This window comes from Piliocolobus tephrosceles, chromosome 4, assembly GCF_002776525.5.
Source record: "Piliocolobus tephrosceles isolate RC106 chromosome 4, ASM277652v3, whole genome shotgun sequence".
Classification (NCBI taxonomy): Eukaryota; Metazoa; Chordata; class Mammalia; order Primates; family Cercopithecidae; genus Piliocolobus; species Piliocolobus tephrosceles.
In genome coordinates this window covers 80,334,412-80,342,027 of record NC_045437.1, presented here as the reverse complement: position 1 = coordinate 80,342,027, position 7,616 = coordinate 80,334,412, and positions in this window count along the sequence as shown.

The following is a 7,616-nucleotide window of genomic DNA, read 5'->3' as shown; positions in this document are numbered from 1 at the left end:
CGTGAGTAGAAAGGGCTCTACTACTACTAAACAAAAATGTCTGAAACACTTTTAGCCTCATTTACCCCGTTTTCACTAGAACAGCCTTGAAGGGATCATAATGACTTAAATAACTAATCATCTGACTCTTGATTCCATCTATGCAGAGGACCTAACAGCATCCCCAGCTCCCAAAGCAGCCTCTGGTTCTGTCTGGGTGTCTAGACATTCCCACTGATGCCCTGGCATGTTCCCTGAAGCCCTCATGTACCAGAGCCACACAATTTCCCTTGCCTCTTGCCCTATGACTACCACATCCTGCCCCTCATTTTGTGAAGCACAGCGCTGCATAAGTCTTGGTTTCAATCTCTAATAAAAGTAGTTCCTTCTTCTTCTGCCTTAAGTGGTAGATATACATAGGATAGACCTCTGTCCTCTCACTTTTCCACCAAGGAAACAAGAAGGAAAAATATTTTCCTTTAGTTTTCAGCCAAACCAACCCCCCCCCCCAAAAAAAAAATGTGTTCATAAAAATGATACCTAAGAATGACCTCTTCACAGTTTGTCAGACTGCACCAAATCCTAACCACCAGCTTAGGTACAATTGGGAGCCAGCCACATTATCTGAGGAAACTAAATCTCAGGGGCTGGGTGTCAAAAGTCCCTCAGTTAGTGGATGGACACACTGGGGTCTGATCCTACATTTTCTTTTCTGAGACAGGGCCTCATTCTGTCGCCCAGGGTGGAGTGCAGTGGTGCAATCTCTGCTCACTGCAACCTCCACCTCCTGGGTTCAAGCAATTCTCCTGCCTCAGCCTCCCGAGTAGCTGGGATTACAGGGGCCTGCCACCATGCCCGGCTAATTTTTGTATTTTTAGTAGAGACGGGGTTTCATCACATTGGTCAGGCTGACCTTGAACTGCTGACCTCAAGTGATCCACCTGCCTCGGCCTCCCAAAGTGCTGGGATTACAGGTGTGAGCCACTGCACCGGCCTGATCCTACATTTTCTGATTTCAGGTCCATCTGCTTTCTATCACACCTGCTCTGCCTCTGTTGGCTCTGGTCTGACAATCCTGCCTTGCCCCAGTCACCCTCCACAGGTCAACTCAGGATCTTTCAGTGGCATTCAGGATACTCAAGGGGGCTTTCCTGTCTATTTTGAGTGTAAGTAACCAGTTTCCAACTCCTAAACAAGGAACTGAAAGACACAAGAAAAGAAAGTTCAGCTAAAACATTGTTTTTTTTGACATTGTCTCAGTACGTCTTAAATCAACTAACAAGACGGCATAAGACATGACATTGAATGAAATATTTGAGGCAATAGTTTCAAATAGAGAGTCCCTATTTGGCACAGAATTCTTACGAACTTATTATTACAACTACTTGTTGCTTGAATACAAATCTTCCTTCCTGCCTCCAAACATTTATTTCCAACCTGAACTCACAGGCTATTTCTAGTTTCCAACAAAGCTTGCTTTACCTTGTGATGTCTTTAATCCTGATACAGATAACATATCTTTTCAGTGTGCCAGTATAAGTGTTGGATGTTTTCAGGTCGTTTCTGGAGGGTTGCATGTTTCATATTTGATGAGCAATTACTAAAACCCAGAAGAGTCTTGTCCTATTGTAGTAACAATGTAAGGAGGTCTGAAATGAATCTCAGAAATAAAATGATACCTGAAATGTAGTTTGTGCTTAAAAAGCATTGTGAATGAATGAAAAACTAAATGAACAAAGGAATGAATTTGTGCTGTTACATTTATAGCCTAATTTGAAGTACATTTCTAAGGGTTGTCAAAACTTAGAACACATTGTCATTTTTTTCTGCTACATTTTCTTTGAAAGCAAAAGTTGGATTGTTTTATTTAATCTCCATTCACTTCAGAAATTCACAGACTTGTATGCTTATGTGAACTAGGGTATGCCATAGGCGTATCAGTGACTCCTATGAATGCTAAAATGTAAACTGTATTTGAAAATTCATGCAAGCATTTCTTGATCTCCAGGATCATGCAAAATGGCTGCATGGAGATTTGTCCACAGCTCGCTGGAAAACAACTTCCGATTCTGTTCTAGACATTCCCACTGATGCCCTGGCATGTTCCCAGCATCCCAAAATAAGTGGCAAATATTTATTTTGGTAAAATCGGCAACAACAAAAGTCACAATGTGCTGAAATCCAGAATGAAATGACTCTGACGTTCACTCTGACTCTACAGTCTTAAATAAACACAAATTGTACCTATATTTTTTCTAAACATTCATTTATGTGAACTTCTAGAAATCTCAACAGGCTGTGTGATTCTTATTTGCTAAATCATTCAGCCACTAATTTAGTTGCCAGACAACCATGGATGGCATATTTCTGGAGCAGAGTAGTGAGAGACAAATGGCTTCACAGTTTTCTTTTTCTGTCCTCAGCTTCTGATGCTGCTGGTTGACAGAACTGCTCAATGAATAATGTAATAGGTTATTGACAATACCTGTCTAATGGAGGTAAGGGATTTCTGTTTTAGTTTCAGCGTGATGTTATTTATTATTTTTTTTTTTTTACTTTTTTGCGACAGAGTCTCGCTTCATCACCAGGCTGGAGTGCAGTGGCGCCATCTTGGCTTGCTGCAACCTCCGCCTCCCAGGTTCAAGTGATTCTCCTGCCTCAGCCTCCGGAGCAGCTGGGATTACAGGTGCGTAACACCACACCAAGCTAATTTTTTTGTATTTTTAGTAGAGACAGGGTTTCACCGTGTTAGCCAGGATGGTCGTGATCTCCTGACCTTGTCATCTGCCCGCCTCCCAAAGTGCTGGGATTACAGGCGTGAGCCACCGCGCCCAGCCCAGTGTGATGTTATTAATACTGCCACATTGACCTTATTTTCTACCGACTCCCCACTACCTACGGAGTAATAACCAAATGAGTTAATGAGCTCCAGAGTCAAACTTTCTAGGTGTACATCCTAGCTCTACCTCCCATCACTAAGCAGCTTTGGGAAGTCGGCATAATCTCTCTGTACCTCTGTTTCCTCATCAGCAAATAGGCATGACAATAAAATCGATAGGAACACTGGAAGAGGTGATTTAGTCCTTCATTTAATAAATATTTATTGAGTGTCTGCTGCATGCCAGGCCCTATTGCAGGTGTTAGGAACATGGTGATGAACAAGACAGAGGAGGCCTTGTGCTCACGGAGTTTACTTTCTTGTGAAAAGAAACAGATGGCAATACACTTAGGAGAGTGACTGGCACCCAATAAATAGTTCCCTCTACATACAGTTATTGAGCACTCTTTGGATCCGTGTGGGTTAAAAGTAGTGATCTGAAGCAAACGGTCTCTTGAATATTTACTTTCCTATTTGTGCTTTTCTGTATTTTCCCACAAGTTTACAATGAACAGGTGTTACTTAGCTAATAAATTAACAATAACAACAACAAAAGAGCAAGGACATAATTTAGCACATATCTGAAGTGTTTTCATGGTGTGCAATGGAGAGTTATGATTTAGGTAATATCCAATAAGTACTAATTGCCCATGCTATTTTCAGCCTAGATGCATATTTTCCAGCTTTAGCACAGTGGCCCATTCATTCTCAGTTGTTTCAGCATCTCTCGTCCTTTGGTCTAATCTCTATCCTGAACTTCCTCCTTTATGGATAAGCAGGGCTGTTATTTTTGTATTTTCAAACCTTGATTTAAATAAAAAGTAATTCTAAATTTGTTTCATTCTTATAAAATCCGAAATTCCCAAGCCTGTCACTAACATTAGTCCTTTTGGTAGCGAGCTTCCAATATTTCTTGGTGTTCCATGTAAACTGTCTACTGTGTTGACATGAATGCTTTATAGTATTTCTATTTTCCTCAACTCTGTATTCTAAATGTTGCACTTACCATTTTCATCTTTCCTTCTTTCATAATCAGAGCATCACTGAATCCCAAAGCCCACTTTTTAATGGTATGTTTTGGCTCAATCTAGATTATTAGAGCCTCTAAAATCCCTGAAAGTCTTCTTTCTTTCCTCAATCTTTTTCCAAAACAATGATATTGTTGTTTTACTCTCATTTGTCTGGAATTATTTTACCAATTTTCTGTTTTATTTTTTTCCCACCATTGGAACTCATTTTCTTCTACTTCTTTTGCTGGGTTACTTTTATTTTCTTTGCTTATTATGTTCATTAACAATTTTCCTAATCACTTTTTTGAATGACATATCCTTATCCAAAATGATATTATCTATTAATTTACCTCATGTTTAAGGAGAAGATACTCAAAGTTAAAAGTTAAAATATTGCCACATATTAAGCAATGAAGATACTACTTATAAGAAAGCCTGAATCATATAGATATTCCCAAATTTAGTTTTAAGAAGTTGCACTTCCCTTTATCACTAAAACAGCATTCCCAAAAACACACATTACCTGCCAAAAATTTAAAAATCATATGAGGCCCCTCTCACAAAATATTCTTGGCACATTTTGTTAAGGAACGTTGCCCTATTCCATAAATGGCCCTGCACATCACTCTGACCCCAGCAAGCCTTCGCGTACCACGCATGTGTAACACAACCAAGCCACACTTAAAACAGTGTACTTTATTGGACTACTTCCAGAGCTGATAGGCCTCTGCACAGATCTCTAGGAGAGGTCTCTCTTGATTTCAGCACATCTGCCACCATGTTGCTGGAATCAGCCTTCCTCTTCAACACAGAAAGCCTTGGCCAAGAATTTATCATATCCTGGAATCAAGACCCCAGAGAAAACGAACAGAATATGTATTAAAGTTTAATCTAAAAGATACAACATTTTGTATGAGAAGAGAACACCATCTACTTTTTAATGCAGATCAGCTCAGTTTCTCCTTTTACCAATTCATCCCAAAGTATGAGCTTGAATCTTAAATTTGTGTAACTTGAAGACCTCCCCTGGGATGACTTCTCCTAAAACTAGAGGGAAAAGTTCATCTCTGAAGGATAAAGGCATACTTCTATCCAAAGAAGCAATATCTGTTGGCAGGTTTAAAATAGCAATGTCTTCCTCCCTTCTCATCCTACTTTCTCTGTGGGTAACCATAAAGCATAAAGTTCCAAAAATATTGGAGTTTAGTCTCAGAGAAACTTGTTATGCACCTATACTACTTCACTCCTCCTCTTTTTTTTTCTCCTAATTATAAAACAAGCATTGAAAACTGACCTTGATTGTGAACTCAAGTTGAGGAGTAATACATTTTATTTTGGAAATTTAAGCCAGAAAACACAACGTTCAGACCAAGAAGTCTACAGTGTGGCCATGTTTTTGCATAGCTGAGGCAGAAAAATGGCTGGCAGTTACAACAATCACATGCTTTGTGTTAATGGTTACCAGAAAGGAATTAAAGCTATAACCTCATATAAGTACACAATAAGACACCTTAGAAGTAACCCAAGGGAACCAGTGTGCAAGCTTCCAGACTGCAATGCAGCATGCCTATCCTATGAACGAAATGAATGGGGTTACTTCCATCATTTCCCCTGAAGAAATTCATCAAATAACACTGTCAGCCAGGAATCCAACAGGAAATAGATGACACAAATAAAATTAGTCAGAGTGTTTAATAAAGGGATTATTTACAAAAGTGAGAAGCTTAAGGAAATCACACTTCATAATACAGTATCCGTGGGGCCAAAAACAATGGAGAGCTCTTACTAGGCCAGTCCTGAAAGGTCTTATGAGCAGCTGTGGAACCAGGAGGCAAAGAGGACTCTGTGGAGACTGCTGCCCAGGAGGATCTAATAACTTTATCATAGAGTACCACCAGCCCATGGCAATCCCACAGGACTGGGGGGAGCCAAGGGGCTACACACTGATATAGAGTTATCCTCTCTGGTTCTGATTTCCTGCAATGCTCTCCATGGCTGAACCCAATAGGAGCAGTCTATACTGTCAGTATCTCAGAGCACAGAGCAGAAGGGTGCAGAGTATCTCAGAGCACAGAGCAGGAGAAGGGTGCAGAGTGTACCTGGAAAGACACACCTATGTCCTACTGAGTCAAATGGCAGTTTTAGTCTTCCATTTCTGCCTCCCATACAATATAGCCTTATTGCTATAAGAAGAGTCTGACATTTGATCAGACACTGAACAGGAAACCAAAGTGATTAAATAAAAACATTAGAACTTAAATTTGATAGTTTTTCCACTTACGATTTCTAAATCAAGACATGAAATCAAATAGTTTGGGGTTTTGTTCACAGCATTTTGCAGAATATTAGATTGGACAAGTAGGTAAAGTCTATGCATATGAAATTAGATTCTATTTTGTAGGCATTAAGTTCTGAAGAATTCTGTGCTGGGGAATGCCAAGCTCTGATGTGCACATTTTAAAGAATACTCTGCAGTAGTTTGAAAGGTAATTTGGAAAGCAGTGTGTCTAGAGATAGTAAGGCTATATGAGATATTGAGGATAGTTGGGATAGAGAGAAGAGAATGGATATGAGAAGGCTTTGGAGGTAGAATTATAGAATTTGGCAATTGATTAAATATGGGCATTAAATTAGGAGCCAGAATGACTACTAGTTATAAAAAATGGTTGGGGGAGAGAGAGAGAGATAATAGTTCAACTTGAAAGATAAAGATCTTCACGTGCCTATAGAATCCAACCAACTGGACACGGAAGTAATCATGTAGGGATTTAAGCCACAGTTATGAATGGAATCAGGCAAAGATGGAGCGTGGGAAAAAAAAAGATGGTCAAGAACAGAGCTTTCGCATTTTGAGAAATCAGACTCTTCCTACTTTAATGCCATTACTAATCTTTCTCATCAGACTGTAAGCTCCCTAAAAACAGAAACTCAGCTAGTCTTGTTTATGACAGTACCTCCAGCACCTAACATACTGCCTGGAACCTGGTAAGTGCTCAATATGTATTATTATATGAAAAATGGGTTCAATCTGGCTTATAAACATAGGAGAGGATGAGGTGATCTGGGAACTGAAGCAATGTAGAAATCAGTGCACTCCAAAGGATTCTCCCACCTAGGCCTCCTTTAAGGCTCATCATTGAATTTGCGGTTCCTTTTCCTGGTTGGCTCTTGAAGAGAAATTACAATATATCTTCTTTGCTTCTATTTCTGTTTTTAAATTTCTCTTAATTCCTACATTTAAAACTTTGTATCAGGTCTTTAAGAAATTAGTATTTTTAATGATGCTGCTTTATTCAGTTTTTCCTGTAAAGAAAACTTTTCTCACATTTTTCTTTAAAACCAGAGGCCCATTGAAAGGTTGGAAAGTAATCACCACCAGACTAGTAGAACACATGGTCATAAATATGGACAGATGACGTACTAAAAATCAGAAAGCACTTTAAGGACTCTGTATCTTAAAGCAGCTTTCTCCAAACCAGGGGAAAACTTAGTATACTCCCAGGGTAGTACTCCTACTGTGTGAGTGCCCTAAGACTTTCCAAGGGATACATAAAAGTGAAGTCATTTCCAGAACTTTAATTACCACCTGGATGCTTTTCTAAAACTCATTTGCCTAGGCAGGTGTCTGTGGTGGAGGCTCCTGCTTCTGCTTTTGCATCCCCCTTTATGCCAGCTCTCATACACTTTAGAATGCATGAGAATCACTGGAGTGTCTGCAAAAACCCATACTGCTGTCCCCACTCCCACAA